The sequence below is a fragment of the Sinohyriopsis cumingii genome, unplaced genomic scaffold (genome assembly GCF_028554795.1).
Source record: "Sinohyriopsis cumingii isolate HCF-2022 unplaced genomic scaffold, ASM2855479v2 utg002285l, whole genome shotgun sequence".
Classification (NCBI taxonomy): Eukaryota; Metazoa; Mollusca; class Bivalvia; order Unionida; family Unionidae; genus Sinohyriopsis; species Sinohyriopsis cumingii.
This window is the reverse complement of record NW_028316179.1, coordinates 86371-109727: the sequence shown is the minus strand read 5'-3', so window position 1 is coordinate 109727 and position 23357 is coordinate 86371. Positions and strand designations below refer to the sequence as shown.

The following is a 23357-nucleotide window of genomic DNA, read 5'->3' as shown; positions in this document are numbered from 1 at the left end:
ATATTTTCAATGTTGTCATATAATTATGAGTCAAATTCGAGCACTACTTTGCCACTTTCTGAATTTACGAACGAATCCTGGCGTTTTCTTTACAAATCTAGAGGAAACGATCTTTATAAGGTTCCATTTATTTTATTATTGGCGTCAGTGCATAACTCATCAAAGTTTCTTAAAGGCTGAATGCTCTGGGAAAGAATAAAGAAAGCCCAAACAAGGCTGTTGAGTGAAACCTTATGTAAAGAACTCTCAAAATGGATATTTGTACAACTAATAAAATATACCAAAATCCAATACATGTGTATGATTTGAAGCAATCATCGACAAAGGACTTGTAAGCCGATAGAAAAATTATATTCAAATGTGCAGTACAATTAGATGTAGCGTTCCAAACGTTTTTCCGCAGCTTGGTTCTTCCTCAGGGGTAGATGATTGGGCCCTGAGAGAGAAACATAGACACAGAAAGACAGACAATGGAAGAAGCAGTGGCAAATAGGAAGATAGGTATAGGTAGGCTTTTTGATCGAAGAGAACGAAAAATAGAAACATCCATAACATTTAAATAGCTAAGTAATATCGGGCATGTTGTTAACAGAAACAGTTTTGAAATTGTATGACATAAACGTCTTTCTTCTTCTTCACAATTGACAGGTAAATCTTCACTTTGTGAACATCTGGCTATTCAAACTTTGTCAGATACATGTCAATTGGTATTTATTAGGTTATCGGAATCTGTCGCAGATTTGTTCAACAAAATTAATCTGTCCAACAGGCATCATTTGTTGCCGAATGTCCTAGGCACGACGAAATAGTTCAGACAGCTCTTACTGTAATACTGTTGCAGGTAGACTAAATTTTCAAGCCCAAAAGTGTGATTTTAGTTCTTTGTAAATCAGCGTTTGCATAACACCGTAATAGGTCAGCATAAAGATGCAACACAGTGAGTAAGAGAAGTGAATAAAAGCAAGAAATGAAAAAAAGATAAAATGTAAATAAATAATGCTTTGATGCAGAAATTTATAGTTTATTCAAGCACTAAAATTATTGGAAAATTAGCTTGACATAATAATAGAGGTATGAACAAGGATCGGTTCTTCCTTGTCGGTCATAGACGTTGCAGTTGTAGGCAAGTGCAAAATGTCCTTGAGATTAAATTTGTATCATCACGAAAGATAATTAGTTAAAGTTAATTTAGCTTCAACAACATTTACTCAAACAAAAGTATAACATGTAATAAACAAGGAAATAATGCGAGTATTACTGACAATCTTGCAGCAGGAAGGAAAATATTTTAGTCATTCATCTCCCCAGAATTAGTACTAGGGGTTTGTGGAAGACTTTTGTCTTAAATATTAATTATATCATTAAGGATGCTAATAGTAGTACTTCCACGACAAGACAATATGCGAAGGACCAGATCTAGAAATCGCCAGGTAGACCAGGTGGACCAGGTGGACCCGGTAAACCAGGTCGCCCCGGACGTCCATTAATACCAGGTTGACCCTTACTTCCAGAAGGTCCCTGAATCCCCGGATTTCCTTGAGGACCTGGAGCACCTGGAGGACCTGGAGCACCTGAAATGCAATAGGAAAACAAATACACTTTTTGCTTGCTTCTATATCAATGCTTTCATATAAACTAAAGCATATTATTAGAAAGCAAAATACTTAGTTTCTAATTTACCTTTGCAGTTCGTGGCACTTGGATTTGGTCGTCATCACACACACACACACACACACGTATATAGTACACTATCGAAGTGATTGCTTTGTATGACTTCATAACTTGCTTATTCCGGTCAACTTCAACTTCACTATGGTGGTTATTCTATGTCCTTTCGCGTCCCCATATATATATATATATATATATATATATATATATATATATATATATATATATATATATATATATATATGTCACATATGTCGTTTTCTCATTTTGAGACAATTGAAGTTGCCGCGCATCTATGGCAAAATAAATTATGTTAATTCAGTAAATTGTATCTATTTAATATAACTTAGAATTGTTTCGTGCTCTTTGCAGATCAACAGAAGACGGATCTATATGCCAACATGCATATTGGTATAAAGACAGAACATTAAATAAATCTTACCCTGTTGTGCAAAACTCAAATTGATGATGGCTACAATGAGAAGAAGAACGAAGAGATTCTTCATTGTTCTGATGTTTTGTCTGAAAAAAAGGTTTTGTTTTCTATTATTTCGAAAGGCTCAATATTCCGTATTGACATTAGCAATTAAATGCTCTATCATTGGCGCCAAGTAAGAAGTAGTGAACTTAACGTACTATCCTTGTGTACGATTTGTGCACAAGTGAAAATATGTATAACTATAAACATTCCGAAAGGTTTAAACAAAAATATATACATTTGCACGTGTCACAATAACAAGTTCACCATTTTGTTTACGTATGCTTGACGAAAAACGTCATGTGCATGGAAACAAATAAACTTCCATTTAGTTCATGCTTTATGTGTACAGTGACGACAAAAATGCAATCTACTATCCAATGAAGGATACAAAATTTCTTGTCAGGTTTTGTCCCAGTTTATCACTTTGCAATGAAAGGGAAAGCACCTTTTGAATAATAGGTCAGATAAAGTTTTCTATTGCAATCTTTAGCTTTGAGAGAGAGAGAGAGAGAGAGAGAGAGAGAGAGAGATTTGCATGGTCTTATTTCTTTCGCCTAGATTATTTTGCGTTTAATGAAATTAGAATTTATTTTCGTGGTACATTGACATTGAGAAAAGCAACTTCTGTGGACCGTTATATAGAGGAATCGTGATACTTGTTAAGATAACATGTTTTATATTCTTACGGTTTAAAATATTCGTCACAAAAATGAAAATGAAGTTGAAATGTTGAAGATAAAAATATGTAATAGAAAACGAATCGTCCAAGAATGAAAGGACGAGGACAGTCGTAAATATGATACCTTTGTAGACCTACCTTGTTCTGTCTTCAGCTTTCACGCTCCGCTTTCAGTCTGACAAACCGCCGGAAAGTGTGATTTTATATCGTGACGATATTACCAGCTGTGCTTTGGAGTCGTGCGTTTAATATGGTTCACGAACAAATATGTCAGTAAAATAGATTATCTATGAACGGTTTAATGTACTGCCCTGTAAGAAAGAGGTATGGCGTGTGCAACATCTGCCAAAGTTGAGACTAAACCTGGCGCAAAATTCGGTATTGTCTCTAAAACTATAGAAATACATTAGTAATACATATTATAAGAAAAATAATATTATCACCCCCACCATTCCTCGAAATGACATACGCTACTAATATTACTATGAGTAGCATTACTGCAACTAAAGTCATTGCTAGTAAATTGTATGCTTTAAAGGAATACATAGAAAAGCAAATGAGAACAACAGATTTAAAAATATCTTCCAATTCCTTTCAAGAGATTTACCTGCGCAAAACGTAAATTATACAACTTTTACTGGAAGAAAATAAAATTCAAGATGAGTAATAAGGTCCCAATGACAACCTTGAAGAAATCGACGAGGAAAATAAGGAATCCATCTGGATGTGAACGGAGAGGTTAATGCTGACTTTAGGTAACTTTTGCCAATTATGCTTTGTATCCATCATACGTTTTTATCAATACGACAAAATATACTTTTAATATAAAATAAAATTTATAAAAAGAATTTAATTTCACATAAGCTTGAATTACAACACCATGACTTGTTGTCATTAAATATAAAACACTTACTAGAATATTGAAAAATGTATGTCTGCATTCAGCAAAATTTGTAGTCTGAGTTTGTCAGACGCATACTATACTGAGTCACTAGCGAATCGTTAAAACAGATTATGATTGTTGCTACCCAGATATGACTTATTACACTGTATCATTTGGTTTTTCTAGCAATGGTGACTAAGATAGAGAGTGACTGGCGCTGTGTTTTTGGTGTGTGTGGTGTATGTCTATATTAATATTTGTTTGGTGTTTGTTTTATTGCAGGCTTATATATAATTGTTGAGGGTTTATTTTGTCTATTTCATTCATCTACATTATACTTTTTATAATTGGCTTATTATCCTTGCGATTGTTTGATATATCTTATTTGAATAAGCAAGCATCAGTTATTTGAGTGTTTTACATTATTAGCAATTTTTTTACCTAAATTTCAAATTTTATTTAGAAACTATCATGTTTGGTAACAACCTATTGTGACAAATGAAGATGAGAATTTAAAGATGAAAACATAAAATAATTCTGACCAGCTAGTGGTGACATGATATTTTGATTTGTTTGTTGTCTAAAACAAAAACAAAAACACCTGCTCCTGAATCTATATCAACTAAACACGTAACAGCCGTCTATGTCTAGCAATTTTAATGATTTACTGCTTACATATTCCAGCAAAAAAAAAAAAGCAAGGGTGATGTTTCTTAAATGCATCAGTTCAAACTACTTTCATGACAAGTGTTGTTTTGATCACATTTAATGTTATTGTTAATGAATTTGACAGTTATATTGAATGCAAACTTAGCGCAATATATATGTTAGAACGAGTAAATCTGATCATAAATCGTTTGCGAAAACCCCATATCACTATGATGATCCCCTCAAATAGGGTGGCATTAACAATATGTTCAAGATGGCTGTTGTGGCAGCCATATGGGGTGTAAGATTGGAGTAAGATTGGTGTAAGATTGGTGTAAGATTGGAATATTTAGATATTATATGAATTCTACTGCAGAAATCCCGATGTTGACATGACTTTTCTTTGAGGATGACTAACGTGGCTATCAAGGTGACCATACTTGATATAAGGTCGACACCATTTTAAATTATAATCAATAACTCATACATCATAAGAAATCTTTTGGTGAAAGCCAGTTTGATTTAACCAAAGGCTACCTATAGATAGCAGTATCTCCAATATAGCCACAATGGATGTGATATTAGCTGTCCAAGTGTCCACTACAAAGATTCCTTACATCAAATTTCAAATTTATCGTATCCATGAGATTTTTTTTTTTTTTTTTTTTTTTTTTAGAGCGAATTAGTTTCATGCTGTATTACTAGATCTTACTTAATATACCTGATGTAATGCACAATAAGTCCCAGGTGGTCTTACACTAATCCTCTGTTCGTCTTTTGATATTCTTACTACTCTATCTCCCTAGAATGCAGAATGAAAATTTAAAACGCATGTACAGTATTTTGCACTAACTCCCAAATAGTCCTAAAGTTTATCACAAGCTCCGTTGTTCGAATATCAAATCCAATTGCAGTGGTATTCCATGTAAGTCTCAATATTGAATGTGTTGATGTGCCTGTAGTCCCAAACGTGGTATTGTGCCAATACCCTCGAATGTAATAAAAGATTAAAACTATTTCGTTGTATCACAATTGTATAAGGTATATTTCTATAATTTTAATAAAGAACGCAAAAACATCAGGTACGTCAGGTTTTTCATGGTGGAAAACCAATGTCCTAAAGTATGTTTTAACTTGTATAAAAAATTAATGATTACACATATTTCGTTCAGTTTTTTTTAAAAATTTTATCTTTTGTTTTATGTCGCATATCAGCAGCTGGCCATATTAATTTGTTTTCTTATTATTGTACTTGTCATTAGCTACTGATCATATTTAAGCTAAAGTTGAGACCATTCTGATCACAACACAAAGACTTTCTCATTCACATCCTTTACCTCAAACAATGAATATCAGCAACGCCAACATTAAATTCACACAATCAGTACGAAACCTAGGTGTTACTCTGGACAGTACTCTCACATTGTACCACTGAACTTAAACACAAAGACAGTGATCACATTCAAGAGGGCTCTCAAAACGTACTTATTTCGACTGCAAGAACAAGCTTAAAGACCTAATAATGCTTCCTACCTGAAATATTCTCAGCATTTGTTTAATATTTTAATGTTTTTTTTTATTTAATGGTGTTTGTTTTTGTAATAATATTATTATATATTTTTTATCTTATAGGTGTTGTCTAATGTGGTAAATAGCTTAGAGCTTCTAAAGATTACGTGCTATACAATGTCCTCATCATTATTATTATATATACCTTGGTTGATTATTATTTAGAGGACAACGTGCAGATGAAAGAGAGAAGAGAACATGAAGTATGTAAAGAAGCAAATAAGACATTTTAAAGTATGTATTTCATATTTCAGCATTTTTTCTGAGTTCGTTTTGTTATTTTCAGCATCGACCACAAATGTACTTTGAATATGGAACATAAGTAGTCATCGGTTTACAATTATGGCTGTCATATGACTGTTAGTCACTTGACAATGACGACCGTAAGTCAAATATGGCAGCCACCATTCCATGGCTTTGTGATGTTAGGAATATACACAAAAGACTGGATGGTATATGAAAAATGTAACAATCATTACATCTTACTTCTGCTTCAAATACAAATAAAATTCCTTGGCATATATTAATACTATCTCAATGCTGTGGTCCACTGCGCGTAAAGACAATATTAACGTGCCTTGTTCAGTTCATATCAATACATTTTCCACACAACAGACAATCCTTGAACATTTAAGTCATTTTAACTTTTATATTTTATACTTGATATTTGGTGATACCACACCAGCCTAGCTTCCTTTAGGCCTAAACTGGGTAGATATTGACGATATTGACAATAGTAATATTTCAAGTCTATCATCTGGGCATGTCAGAAATTCTCGATAGAAATGAGCAGACAAAAGTGCTAGTCTGAGCCATTTGATTCTGAAAAGAAATAAACTCCGTAGCAGGTAACGGTAGAAGTGACTTTCTCAAACGGCACTTAGGCCCTCTTTCTGAGTGTAGATATCGCTGATATGAATTCTTTTCGTTCAGTCATTCCTTCGTTCATTTATTGAGTCATTTATGTGATAGTTATAAGCAAAACTATAACACAATTTCCAAAACGAGTTATCAAAAATGGAACGCTAGTTCCTGCCTCTATCTCTAAGCAACCATCTTGAAGTGAATTAGTGAAATCTTTGGATTAAAAATGCCAAGGAAGTGTAGGAATGTATGAACGGAACCACATTCCACACTACCACAACCACCTAAACATCTTTATTGGGGAAATATTTATTATATTTGAGAATAAAAGTTTGCATTAAATTGAAAACTGTAATCGAAATGACATATAATTTAATAAATGAAATGAAATGAAGATTAAAACGAGAGCCAAAATTACAATACAACCAGACAAAAAAAATAATTTAAAAAAACATTAACAAAAACTAACAAGCAAAACAAGCGAAAGAAAGGAATAAGGTTTAAAAAAAGCTAGCAATAATGAACTTCTAATTGTTCTATTATTATGGAACAGCAAAGTCAATTACGATATTACGTAAGCGTTTTTGATGGAGAATATTCCAAAGTAAGAAAAAAGGAAATCATACACCGAATGCATGGAATTGTAAAGGGAACATTTAAAGGTATGGGCAAAACAAATAATAATAACAAGCACCAGATTAAAATACAAGATATACTGCAATGCAATGAAAGTAACAGATATAAAATATAGCTTGAAATTTAAGAGGGTTGCAAGATAACGTTTGATAAAATAGTAATATCATTGATTGAGAAGCAAAATTGATTAATGTTAGGAGAAGTATAAATGAACTGTAGAAGAAAGGTGTGACAATCTCTGAGCAAATTAGGAACAGGTGGTCATGATCGGGATAACAGTGATACATTTAGCCCGATTAGTCACTCTGACGAAAGTAAAACGGTTTGATATACGTCGCCAAGTATTTGCTTGATTTAGCTCAGACGAGGAGGAGCGACATTGTCTTATATTATTAGCGTTGTTACAAGCTCGATCTTATGAAAGTTCGAAACCATCCTTATGATAATGGCTAGGTGGAAGAAAATTTTAATCTTTGCAGTTTAAATAAACGTTTCATATTTGGTAAATGTTAATTATTTTAAATTTCCATTGTGTGCTTGACGTTTGTCCATGACTGAGGTGTGAGTTTAGACCTACCAGACCTTTGTCATATTTTAAAGATTTGATTTTAACGCCTAATCTGATATAAGAAAGAAAAAGTTCAAGAGGCTCACTGATTTATGATATGAAAAGATTGTCATATATAAATACATACATACATATATATATATATATATATATATATAATAGAAAGGTAGATATATATATAGGTAGATCAATTGATATCTCTCTCTCTCTCTCTCTCTCTCTATATATATATATATATATATATATATATATATATTAGAAAGGTAGATATTGATAGATAGATCAATTTATATATATATCTATATATATATATATATATATATATATATATATATATATATATATATATATATATATATATACATATGATGTAGTAAAAATCATACACTTCTCTATTATGTTCATCCTGTGGAGTCATTTACTGTTGTGTTAAGAGTTATTGTTGAGAGGAATCCTTTATTACAAAGAGCTGATTGACATCGTTGAGTAAATATTATTCCTTTTAAGAAAACAAAGATTAAATTTGTGTTTCACACCAATATTTTAGAAAAACAGAGCAATTAAGACGATTGGTACATCAGCACATTTAAGACTATTGACGTTCATTCAGAACATTATATCCTTTTGAACTTGTGATAGAACATTTAGAATGTTGTGGGATTTAATTCACGCAACTGTACCCTCTTCTTACATGTTTACTTGATTTACTTGCATCTTTAAAGAAATAATATATACATATATATATATATATATATATATATATATATATATATATATATATATATATATATATATATATATATATATATATACATATATATATATATACATATATATATATATATATATATATATATATATAGATGGGAATAAACTTGTGATTATCTGAAACTATACTGTCTTTTATTATAAAGTACAGTAGAGTACAGTACAGTACAGTACATTACACTACACTACACTGCACTACACGACACTACGCAACAGAACACTACACTACACTGCACCATCTTAAACTATACTGATCTAACCTATACTGTACTATACAATATTATACAGTTCTTTATTATACAGTACAGTACAGTAAAGTACAGTACAGTACAGTACAGTACAGTATAACATAACACAGCATGATATAGCATAGCATATCACACCATAACATATGATATCATATAATAGTTTAACATATCATAGCAGATCTTTTGATATCATATCATATCATGTCATATCATACCATAGCATAGCATATCATAATGTAATATAGTATTATATTTTACAGTGTAGTATAGTATAGTATAGTATAGTATAGTATAGTATAGTATAGTATAGTATAGTATAGTATGGTATAGTATAGTATGGTATGGTATAGTGTAGTGTAGTATAGTATAGTATAGTATAGTATAGTGTAGTATAGTATAGTATAGTATAGTATAGTATAATATAGTGTAGTATATTATAGTATAGCATAGTATAGTATAGCATAGTATAGTGTAGTATAGTGTAGTATAGTATGGTATAGTATAGTATGGCATAGTATGGTATAGTATAGTATAGTATGGCATAGTATGGTCTAGTGTAGTATAGTATGGTATAGTATAGTATAGTATAGTATAGTATAGTATAGTATAGTATAGTATAGTATAGTATAGTATAGTATAGTATAGTATAGTACAGTATAGTATAGTATAGTATAGTATGGCATGGTATGGTATAGTGTAGTATAGTATGCTATAGTGTAGTATGGTATAGTATAGTATAGTATTGTATAGTATAGTATTGTATAGTATAGTATAGTATAGTATAGTTTAGTGTAGTATAGTATAGTATAGTATGGTATGGTATGGTCTAGTATAGTATAGTATAATATAGTATAGTATAGTATATTATAGTATAGTATAGTATGGTATAGTATGGTATAGTATAGTATAGTATAGTATGGTATAGTATAGTATAGTATAATATAGTATAGTATGGTATAGTATAGTATAGTATAGTATAGTATAGTATAGTATAGTATAGTATAGTATAGTATAGTATGGTATAGTATAGTATAGTATAGTTTAGTATAGTATAGTATAGTATAATATAGTATGGTATAGTGTAGTATATTATAGTATAGTATAGTATAGTATAGTATAGTATAGTATAGTATAGTATAGTATAGTATAGTATCGTAGATTGTAGCAACTAATTAAACATTAAAGCCTGCGATCATCGGATAAGAAAGAACTGTTTACCAATCAAAATGAAGCATCAAAGATTCCATTCTGAGACTGACGTAATGCTATAAACATGAAGACCAAATAACAATAGACACACAGTAGAATTAATTCTGCCGATTTAACGTCTACGAATAAAATGCTAACTATACCATATATCAAACACTTAATATGTAAGTAGACGATCTGTGTGATTAAATTGTCAGATCAGTTAAAATATGTCCTGTATAACATCCGTTGGAAAGACATCGTGTCGGTAATAAGTAACATGCACTCTGCATGAAACAACGATCAAATCACGTCTCTCGAAATCAATGCACTTATTTGGGAATTAAAATTTAGATGATTTAAGCGTAGCAATTACGTCAAACAAGAACGGTCATTCATAATTGCACGAAATAATCCATTTTATCATCAAACGTCATAATTATTTACGATGGTGAAATGACTGAGATGTCTTTGTGTAAACATGTTAAATGTTAACGATGTGACTTAAGCCAGAGGAATCTGCATAACTTTGTGTTCACTGTAGGTTACCCTTGAATATTCGTGTCGTTACATATCTTCCTCAGGGTGAATATATCTGTATATGTGAGTGTAGTAAAGAGAATACAGGAAAGGAATTGCATTTACCGTCTCAGGATTCAGTTCGAATAGCATATTTGTGAAATATCAATAAATGATGCTTGATTTATGAAAAATGACTAGTTAAAGCATTCTAATATATTTTATTGTCCTCATTGGACAAGTTGCTTAACCTAAAACATTGTGAACAGACACTGAAAGTCAGCTATTAATCACTTAATACAGTTTAGTGGTTTTTTTAGTGGTATTTTGGGTATTATCAAAGTGAGAAAACGAAATAAATTGAAAAAGCAGAAATCTGTGTTCATGCTGTGATTAAGAAAGTTAAATGGTAAGACATGAAGCAGTTTTCTTGCGGTGATTAACAAAGTTAAATAGAAAAGACGGGAATCCGTTTTATTGCGCTGATTAAGAAAGTTAAATTGAAAAGACGGGAACCAGTTTTCATGCGGTGATTGACAACGTTAAATGGAAAAGAAAGAAAACCGTTTATGAGTATGTCTGTATCATGTGTGAGATATTTCCTTTGAATTATTTGGTGGTAATTTTGTTTAGTTTCCTTTTCTGGCTTACACACTGTTAAAGTTCTATTCCTTTATATACCTTATCATTATTAGACTTTGTTTCTTATTCTTGTGGTTCTTTGAGATGTCAGTACGATTTTCATTTTAACTATGCAAGCATTCGTTTATCTGCATATGTAACATTAATATCAATTATATACCTTACATTATGCTTTTATTTTATAATTTGTCACCAGTTGTCATTTCAAGTAAGTGTTACATATATTTGATATAATTTATATTTGATTTAATTTGTATTTGATTTGATTTTATTGTTTGTGGTGTTTGCAATCTTTTCATTTTAGTTACATGTCAATGTAATATAATATTGTTTACTAGGAATTTGTATTTTCCAGAAAATTCAATTTGACCTGAATCTTTCCATAAATACCTAATAATAGAAACACTGTTTCTATTTTTGACTTAGTTCCTGGCCTTGATTGAGGGTCAAGTGAACAACTTTTATTTTCGGAGTAAAACGATTGGTTCTTATCGACGACATACAGGAGCTACCTGATTTTTACATAATCGCTTGATCCTCTATTTTGCAATTAGGCATTTCCTAAATTGCGAAATACTTAGTATTAATAGTGATATTTAGAGAGAGAGAGAGAGAGAGAGAGAGAGATCAGTCTTTTAGGGCTTTTGAACACTTGATGTCAAGTTGCTTTCTTCTCTTGTGAAAAGTATTGAAGTTTAGAGTTTTTGAATTTTATTTTAATTTTTCGGATTCTAAAAGATTAATTTGTTTCTTAAGAAATATTTTGTGCTCATACAGAATTCTTGAACAAAAACATTTCCTAAACATTTTCTTTGGATTTCCAAGACCGGAGGATTAATTAATGTTTTTCTACAATTGTAAAAAGTTAACCGGGTGGAATTTTCGGATTCACAACAGAATACTTTTGACCCTGATATAAATACAATGCTTAAAAATGGATGTCTTGACTGAGCAATTAATTATGAATATGTGCGTGTATAATGCAAATATTGGATTTAATTAACTTGAGAACGCACAGACTTAATGAAGAAAAATACAAACAAATTAATTTAGCAAATACATAGATAAGGGGTGAATGGTTCACACATATTTGACAATGAAAAGATGGATATAGTTTACACAGGTAGGAAACAATGTAGCATTTTACTCATGTAGTAAAATGAGTTCACTCAGGTAGTGAAATTATGGTGATAAAAAAGGGACATATATACAACTTATCTTTACAGTCCAGAAAGATACAATGGATTTTACGGACCCCAAAATTAGCTCACGGCAAAAGAATTATATGTAAGGAGATGCATTCCGTCATCTGCACACTTTATTTATTCTCCACGGCTGCTACAGTTTAGCTTTACAGCTTCTACGGTTAATTTGTGTTGTTGGCTTTACGTCGACATCGATGACTGACAACTTTGAAGGCTCCGGTCACTCTGATCACTCTAGACACTCTAGACACCATATATACTCAGGACACGCAAGACAGCTCTACATAGCCCTACACACTCCAGACACTCGGAACACTTTGAAGACTCGGATCACTCTGAACATTCCGAACACTCAGGACATTAGAGCCTCCGGACACTCCGGACATTAGACCCATAGGACACTAGCCACTCTGGACACCACGGACATTAGACAGCTGAAAATATATCCATTACCATTTACTATACATGACACGGGCATAATACGTAATGACGTCATACACGGTCAGTTATATAGATTACATTATCAGCACAATAATTAGAAAATGACAGGTTCAAAAATAAACCTAACGCTGCTCGATAAGATCCTACTTTATTAAACAGTTCTTAAAATAATATAGCTTTAAATTAACAATATAAATCCCTTGCTAAGTCGAAAAATAGAACATAAATATGTGCATTATTCTGCGTACACCAACGCTACATAGAAAACATACAAAAAGAAATGTGGTAATATAGTAGTTATAACTTATAAACTAGAAATTGATAAGCGTACATAACTTCACAGCTGAAGATGTGCAAGTCCTTGAAGCAGATAGTTGGCTGACAAGACCATCCGTATTGTAAAGGTGGTATCACCCTGTGGAGTTTATTTCTGGAAAATCGGGGCCCCGTGTGGCCGTGTGGTCTAAAGCGCTAAATCTTACGGATCACTGCCGTCTCACCTCTGTCTGCATGGGTTCGAGTCTCGGATTCCACAAATGTGGGTACGTGAGAAAGCCTGCCAGTAGCTTCTCGTCAGTCGGTAGTTCTTTCAGGTGTTTTCCCGGGTTCTTCCTCCACCATTAATACTGGGCACAATGTATATCCTATCGTGTGCTGAAAATGACGTTAAACCCTACAACAACAACAACAACAATGAAAATTCCTCGAAAATCAGTTATTTTTAAGCAGTACTTAAGTAAAGAAGAAAAATCAAAGCTATTTAGAAAGGTTGATGCAAAATCTGATTTTACACCGATTTCCAGTGGAGGAGGTTTGACTTCATGATAAATCTTGATTGAGGATAATAATCTAAGTGGAGAAGATCGGCTAAGTTGAAAATCAATCCATACTACGTGAATAAATAACTAATACAATATGGAATACATGTTAGCAAAAACGGAAATGAATGTACTTTATGATCAGACAGACTATGCCAGAGAATGTTTTAAGAGCACTTTGGTGTTCGCCTGCACTGTGCTTTCCTACTCCGCTTTTGATACCTATCATGGGCAAAATATGTCAGTAATATTAATTACTTATGACTGGAATGATACACTGTCCAATGTCCAATTAGACAAATAGGGTAGGCATCTGCAACACCTGGCAAAGTAAACAGATGTCGATGCACGGTTTCTCTCGAACTCAAAATGTGACTGAAACTTGGCGCAAAAATCATTGTTTGTATGTATGTAGGTAGGTAAGTGAGCACACACGTACGCCCGTGTGAACGTACTTTCGTACTTAATTTATATACTAGTATATGTATGTATGTGTGTGTGTATGTATGTATGTCTGTAAGTATGCATCCATGCATGCACGTACATACGTACGTACGTATGTATGTATTTATGTATGTATGTATGTATGTATGTATGTATGTATATATATATGTGTGCATGTATGTATGTATATGTGTGATCATATAATCAGGATTATTTGTCATTGTATTGCAACAGTTGAGAATTACTTTTTTATTTATCTTGATCATGTTTTGTCAAATAAATCCTACGTTTGCTTGATTAGCACTCCATCCTTTATATAATTTCTTGTTGTTTAGGCATTGGCCAGTTATTTCATTGTGTACTTCATAATATTTGTTAATAGTTAATTTTTGTTTATAGTTTCTTCTTCATTTCTTTCAATGACTTCAGTTCTCTCAATGCTATGTTAATTTTATTAAAATCCAGTTATTTCTTTGATTTTCCTTGTTGATATTTCAAACGGAGGAAACCGACATAAGCTGTTTGTAGAGATTTTGATAATCCTGCTTAAGACGAAATCGATGTAAATCCTCAACAGCCCTCCACATATAAACTGGACGAATACACAAGCAATTTTTCAAAACGTGGCTTAAAATACATGAAGATGAATATAAAATAATTAGAACTGATTTAAAATCACTCACAATGCTTTACGTATCAGCTAACACGAATACAATTTCTAAACTGAGTTATCTAAGCAGAATTCTATTACCTACCTTTATATCAACGCAACCATGTGGAAGTGAATTTGTAAAGTAATTGGATTGGAAATGACAAGATATTAAAGGGAATGTGTGAATGCTATCAAATTTATTTTACCCCATACCCACCCACTTCAACTTCTTAATTGGTGCAAATATGTAATATACTTAAGAATTTAAGAATAAAGATTTGTATGAAACTGAAAATTGTAACTGAATGCCATATAAATATTAAATAAAAATATTAATTTTTGAAATGAAATTAAAATACAAACAAGAACCGAAGCAAACAAGCAAAACAAAAGAAAACTAAAACAAAATCAAACCCCCAAAGCACTCAATAAAATCGAAAGCGTACAACGGGAATAAGATTTAAATAAAGGTAATATGCTGTTAAGAAGTACTAATATGTATATTAGTATGAAACAGTACAGACAATTAAGATATTACGTTAGTGCTGTTGATGGAGAAGAGTCCAAAGCAAGAAAAGTAGGAAATTATACATTGCCATGAATGACAATTGTCAAGGTATCGAGAAAACGAAAGACAACTAACACAAGGAATCGCAAGAAATATAGCAATCATATGAAAGTAATAGAGGCTAAATACATCATGGAATTTTAAAGGGTTAGAAGGTAACGTTAGAAAAAAAACAAACTGAGTATCAGTACAGTACAATATATTACATTGTAAGATAATATAGTATATTCTAAATAGTCTTGCCTATTCTATTTTAATTTATTAAAATTAATTACCTGCCAAAGATCTAGCAATTTCTTTCTTTCTTAGAGATTAGAGATATCATACTGAACAATTCACTAACTGATCTGAGAATTTTGTCAGACACCCATGCGTTATCCTTCATACCCTGTATTTAGCACTTTTGCCAGACATCCATGCGTTATCCTTCATGCCTTGTATTTAGCACTTTTGCCAGACACCCATGCGTTATCCTTCATACCCTGTTCCTGAAAATAATTCACACTACCTAATATACTCGATAGGCTTCTTCGCACGGATAGCTTTTAACTGCATCTGTAGAATGTTACGTTTTAATTTTGTTTTGTTTTTTTTGTTTGTGTGAAGAATAGGTTTCTGGTCTCTTTTATTGCATTGTTATAGGTGAAAAGGTAACCGAATAAACGAGTATTTTGAAACACTCATGGTTTAGACTCTGGTTTCGAACGACCCTCCACCACTTCACCCACTCATATTTCGCGATCGTCAATACTAAAATAAATAAATAAATTCATACATAAATAAAGTATGATCCTTACAATGTTGCCAGACGAAACTCTTTAGTTGCACTGATTTTATGATGTCGTTGGTGGGAGTCGCCCTTTATGCGCATGCGACGGATTCAGTTAGGGTCGGTCATGTTACCAGCCTTTGGTTCAATTGAAGATTACCTATCGTATTCTAAGGAAACGATGTTATTCTAAGTGTGCATGTAATGAGCAAATGTGTCAAACAAAGGTAATGCTAATTAATAACAGAATAAATGAGCCAAACAAGTCACGTGACTTGCATGAAATTTCTTTGAATTGGTAGCGTGACATGTGTGTAGACCACATTATGCAATGCAATACAATATGATCATCCCAAGCATTGTTCGTCTAAACAGAATCAATTAGTTAATACACACGTGTGTTTATAAATAGTGTTAACCTAAGTTATGACTAGCATAAAGCATCAAAGAACTACAAATTTTTAAATACTGATGTATAGAGCTGTAGCATGGACATGCATGACGATGCAGTATGTCAAGCACCTAACTAGTAATAGAGACTAAAATAATTACGTATAATTTATTATTTCTTAAATGCAGGGTTAATATGGTTAGCATTGAGCCATGCAAGCTATTTGTGTTTAAAACAGTTTAATTTATTCTTTATTGATTTATACGTAGGGGCTAAAGAACAATAAAAGAACGTTGTCTGAGTTCAAGGTTTACCTTTGATGGTGCACCATAATATTCGATGCTTAAGTTATGGTCCAGGTGCAGATGAACCATAGTCCATGGTTCAACGAATTCTGGTACACAGTTTGAGGATTGGGTACAAGGGTGGCCAATAATGTCTGGTTCCTTGTTTCTTATTTACCCATCTTGTTGCAATGGTTTGCTCACCAGCAGGATACAAGATTGTTGTATATGAAATTTCACAAAAAGAGTGAATCCCATAAATGGAATAAAGTGTCAATATAATTTTCGGTCAACATAGAATAATAAATATTATAGACGCACTATTAGTAGATTTGGTAGATAACAATTATATTCAAATTGCCCCTAAAAAGGAACAGATAATTTTACTACACTTACAAGATAACAATCTGTCTGTGGTTTTTTTTTTTGTTCAATGAAATTAAACAAACTTTATTAATTTTTCCATAGCTACATCTGACTTCAACGTTGGTTGGGTCATAACGTACTGAGAGAGTAGTGTAATATTTCGTAATTCGCACCTTCGACAAAGACGTGAGAGCGACAAAGGTCGTGAAAGCTGACCTCCCTTATTGTATTATTATTTATTAACTAATGATAATTTAGAGCCTGCAAGCATCGGACAAGAAAGTACTGTTGACCAATCAAAATGAAGCATCAAACATTCCATGCTGAGACTGACGTAATGCTATAAACATGAAGACCAAATAACAATAGAAACACTCTAAAAATAATCCTGCTTATTTAATGACTACGAATAAAATGCTAACTATGTTATATATCATACACTTAACATGTAAGTAGACAAGCCGTGTGATAAAAATGTCAGATCAGTTGAAAATATGTTCCGTACAACATCCGTTGAAAACACATCGTGTTGGTAATAAATAACACGCGCTCTACATGAAATAACCATCGAATCACGTCTGCCGAAATAAGTGTACATATTTGGGAATGAAAATTGGGATGACTTAAGCTTAGCAATTACGTTGAACGGCCATTCATATTTGCACGAAATAATCAACTTTTTTCTCTCAAAACTGCATGATTATTTACGATGGTGAAATGGCCGAGAAATGCCTTGCTGTAAACATGCTGAAATATAACGATGTGACGTAAGCGAGAAGAATTTGCATAACATTGGGTTCATCGTATGTTACCCTTCAATGTTCGTGTGGTTACGTATCTTCTTCAGGGTGAACACATCTGCATATGCTTTTAAACAGAATAAAGGAAAGGAATTGTATTTACCTTCTCAGGATTCAGTTCGAATAGCATATTTGTGGATTCTGAATAAATGTTGCTTGATTTGTAAAAAATGACTCATACCTAGTTAGAGCATTATAATATATTTTATTTTCCTCATTGGACAAGTTGCTAACAAAATTATTGTGAACATTGAAGATATTTACTTTGGATCGTGTCAATTTATAAGCATTAAATGAATAAATCAGTAGCAAATCAGCACAAGGAGTATACCGTATATCTCTCGTGCTCGGATGAGCATTGTTATTTGCTGTTAGAAAACGTTCGCACGAAAATATTTTTAAAGCGAATAACCTCTGAAAATAATGTTGATCAGAATGATATTGTGCAGTGTACATGCTTTGGATGGTACATTTTAAAATTTGTAATTTCCTGCGGGCACTATTCATTCTAGACAAACAAGTGGTCGGCTGGCAGAAATGGACAGTGTGATTTATAATCAGTATATTCATTCTACACGTTTCGCTTCTATCAAACATTTGTCGAAACCAGTGGGACACAAACACGTGTTTTGGAAGTAACCAAGAGGGAAACAGTTCAAAGTTTTCACAGAACCGTTGATATCAAGCCAAACTTTAATGATGCATAGTTAAAAGCCAATACTTGTTTGTCATCTATATTCATCAGTGGTTACAATGATAGAAAACATTTGTAAAAGATAATAATAATAATAATAATAATAATAATAATGATAATAATAATAATAACAAGAGAAGAAAAAGAAGAAGAAAAAGAAGAAAGAAGAAAGAAGAAGAAGAAGAAGAAGAAGAAGAAAAAGAAGAACAAGAAAAAATAGAAGAAAAAGATGACAAAGAAAATAGTCAATAATATAATCATAATATGCACAAGAAGAAAAAGAAACAGTAGAAGACTAATTAGAAGAGTAATGTTGCTAATATAAAAGAGAAGAACAAAACCAGAACGACGACCACAATGAAGATATTAAGTAAGGAAAAGGAAGAATGGTAAATGAGAAACGAAAAAGAAGTCAAAGAGAATGTTTTTTATAGAAAAATATCAACAATGCAAGAATCCGTGTGTCTGCATATTTAACATTAATTTCAATTAATTACGTAAAATTATACTTGGTTTGTTTTTTTTAAATTTGTCACCATTTGTCATTTGAAGTAAGTAAAAATATAACTTGAAAAATGAAAATTAGAATTGCAAAATGAGAGCAGCAATACACAAATCACCCGTGAAAAGAAATGACAAAAGAAATCGGACCAGCCAGTGTTAACATGTTTATTATATTTGTTCATGGACCAACACTGAATAACAAATAAAACCATGCTGTTGATTTGTATTAGCTTTACACGGATTAGATTTTGCACCTTTTTCAATTTTATGCATGCATTTCTCTTGTATAGGTTGTTCACATGTCTGGTCGCAGTATTTTCATTTATACGCAAGACTGGATGGTATATGAAAAATGTAACAATCATTACATCATACTTCGACGTCAAATCATACTTCGACTTCAAATAATTGTTTTAATGTAATACCTTAATAATAGTTCAATGCCGTGATCCATAGATACAATATTAACATGCCTTTTTTAGTTCATATCAATACATTTTCCACACAACACACAATCCGTGAACTGTTAAGTCATTTTTATGTTTACATTTTATAACATTTAACGTTTACGTACTTTACCTTTATCTTTGGCTACACCACACCAACCTACCTTGCTTTAGGCATATTCATGGTAACAATAAGCCATAATGATAATGAGACATTCTCGATATAAATGCGCAGACAAAAGCATAAATCCGAGCCATTTTATTCTGTAACAAACTAACTCCGCTGCCGATAACGGTAGAAGTGGCTTTCTCAAACGATCCACACCTTCACCCTCATTTTGAGTAGAGATATCGCTGATATGAGTAGGTTTTCATTAAACCATTCCTTCGTTCATTTTTTGAGTCATTTATTTGATAGTAATAAGCAAAGCAATAACAAAATTTCTAAAGGATTTATCAAAATAGAATGATAGTTCCTGTCTCTATCTCAAAGCAACCAGCTTGTAATGAATTTGAAATGTCTTTGGATTGCGTATGCCAAGGAAATGTAGAAATGTAAAAACGCATCCAAATGTAATTCCACACTACCACAACCACTCCAATTTATTTATTTATTACCTTCTAATTATCTTCAAAATATGTTTGTAATTATCGGTTATGTATTAAAGATGCCGCTGACTTTACTGTGTAAAATGTGTATTTTGCATTATAGAAGACATTAAGAATAAATGATTAACACCAAATGGTTGTAATCAGTCCAGAAAAAAAAAAAAAACATTATCAGACGCTCCATGTGAGTTGAATGAGAATTGATTGCAGGCGGAAATATGTCACTGAATGTCGTTACTTTCACTTGATTCCGGTAAAAGCGGAACTTCAAAATAACTTAAAACAATTACAATATTGGGTGATTTAGAAATAATAGAAAACCTCATGGTGTTCCCACATTTGTCATGACAAATGCGACATTTTTAAATTCTATGCAAATTGTTATTCATAGAAAGATACATAGACTTCGGTCCAGATTTAATCCCAATTTGCTATTTTATACTGAATGGGGAATGCAGGTTTTGAAATAGAAGATAATATGCATTGTCCTTTAGTTTTCAATCGCAGATTTGACGGAAGAGAGAGAGAGAGAGAGAGAGAGAGATTTGCATATTCGTATTCCATTCACGTTTTTTTAGCTTTAGGATTTGATGACATAAGCAACGTTTTTCGTCGTAATAGTCAAATTGAATTTAAACAAATTGGTCACATATATCGTACACTCACGATATGTGCTAAAAACAAAATGCTTTATATCATAACGGTTTAAAATATGCCTTACAACAAATAAACTGGAGTTTCATTGGTGAAAATAAATATACGTATTCAACAATATAACTGCTAAAAGTGAACGAAAAAAGTTTTAATGTCGTGCCATCTGCCAAACTACCTTGATTTACCTACCCTTGTCGGCCGGTGGAATATTGTATCGTGCCCAGATGGCAAGCTGTGCTTTTCTATTGAACTTTTGCTACCGATGATAAACAAAATATGTCAGTAAAATTGATTAGTTTGGAATAGATGAATATACAACCCTATGATAAATCCAGATAGGTCATGTGCAACATCTGGCAAAGAAGACAGACGCCGATGCAAGGAGGGTCACGAACGCAAGCTGTTAGAACAAAATGATGAGAATGGAAATATATAAAATATTCAATAGAAACTCGTAATAAATATCATCAGTGGGAGATTATTATAATCACCACCACCACATCCACCAAATGACAGAAACTACTACAACTACAAATAAGACTACCGCATCTATTATGACTATCTATTCCACTAACCCATTTACTACTATCACAAATACGCTTCTGTAATTTTGGGTGATTGACTTAGGAGTAAATAAAAAACGTTTCAGATTAACATCTATTAGGGTGGAGCAGGATTTATATCAGTTTGAACTATTCTATTATTGTGTTAAAGTCCATTACATTTTTGTTAAAGTTAGATCTGGCTGAACAGCGTTTAATATTCGTATAGTAAAATGTAATATTCATACAGTAAACTGTAATATTCGTTCAGTAAAATGTAATATTCATACAGTAAAATGTAATATTCGTACTACAGTAAAATGTAATATTCGTACAATTAAATGTAATATTCGTACAGTAAAATGTAATATTCGTACAATTAAATGTAATATTCGTACAGTAAAATGTAATATTCGCACAGTAAAATGTGGTCGTACCCATGCATCATTATCGGTTTTTACAAGTAATCCATGTCCTGAGTAGTTATTGCATCTAAAAATAGACTGTATTATTACGCATCGTGTTTGCACTAGGTATAAACTTAGAACTTCAGATGCACATAACATAACACGTTAGTAGTGAAGGGGGGCACTTTAGCGACAATGGGAATTAGCATTAAAAACACCCTTGGGGCACTTTAGCGACAAGGGAAATTTAACATGGAGAAAAATCGTGGGGCACTTTACCGACAAGGGGAATTAACATGGCGATAAATCGTGGGGCACTTTACCGACAAGGGGAATTTAACATGGGAATAGAGTTTGGGCTTGTTTAGGGACAAGGGGAATTTAACATTGGATTTTTTTAAAAAAAATTTAAGTTTAAAAAATGGGGTAGGCAATTCAAAGACTATCTCTTTTCGAGAAATATGGCTGGCCCTGAAAAGGGCCTTTGGTTTATGTTAATATACCCTTAACATAGAGGGCATTTGCGACATCTTCTTTTCCTCAAACTTCGTCTTACAGCAGGGCCATACATCAGAGTCCTCTTGAGGCAACCTTGTCTCTCTATATAGACTCTTCTTATCCACAGGCTGCTGTTGGTCCTGTGGACAACGGTCCACTTGGCTCGGACATACATGAGCATGTCCGTCCTGAACATCATTGTTGACACAAGGGTTGAAGATTCAACGTCTGTCCACATGTTGAGGCTCCGAGAATAGGTGAATCAATGCAGTGAACGGCGCTTATTTATAGGGACAGGAAGGATTGAAACGGATTGAGTTCATTCACCAATCCAAACACGCGTTACATAATTCAGTCAGCCCGCATCCAATCGTAAGAGTGCAGTCTGTGACGTCACGTAGTCTATATAGATTCGCTAGCGCTTGTGTGCAGTCAATCTATGCGACAGTGATTCAACATGACGGAAACTCAGAAAACGATCCATTGGGGTGCACCAGCAGGAGAGACTGCCCAAGGGAACTCGGACTTACTTTCAGAAGAGGTGAATTGGGATTTTGTGGATTTTCTCTCCTCGCAAGAATTTGTTCCGGAACCTTCGTTACCTTCTTCATTACCGCAAGTGGAAAATTTTAGACAGAGACAAAAAGAAGAATTGGAGAAATTTATACAACGACAAAAGGAAGCGGAACAGGCTTTTCTCCTACAGCAACAGCAACAAGAAGAAGAGGTAAGAAAAAAACAACAACAGCAGCAACAGCAAGAAGAAGTAGTAGCAGCAAAGAAACAAGAGGGTGAAAATCAAACGGTCACGGTACTGTTGGACATTTTAGCGGAGTTAAGAAGTCTGAAACAAATGTATCAGACTTCATTATCACGACCGAAGAGAATACGACCTTCCCGAGCT

The 23357-nt window shown here is 32.7% G+C and overlaps 1 long non-coding RNA gene across 1 annotated transcript; it reads right to left on the bottom strand.

The window, feature by feature from the left end:
- Window positions 1-1000: 1000 nt before the first annotated feature.
- Window positions 1001-3082, bottom strand: LOC149770814 (uncharacterized). The gene is made up of 3 exons (XR_016418461.1): window positions 2967-3082; window positions 2111-2190; window positions 1001-1571 (listed from the first exon to the last, which is right to left on the bottom strand). It is a non-coding gene; the product is annotated as an uncharacterized LOC149770814 (long non-coding RNA).
- Window positions 3083-23357: the final 20275 nt, after the last annotated feature.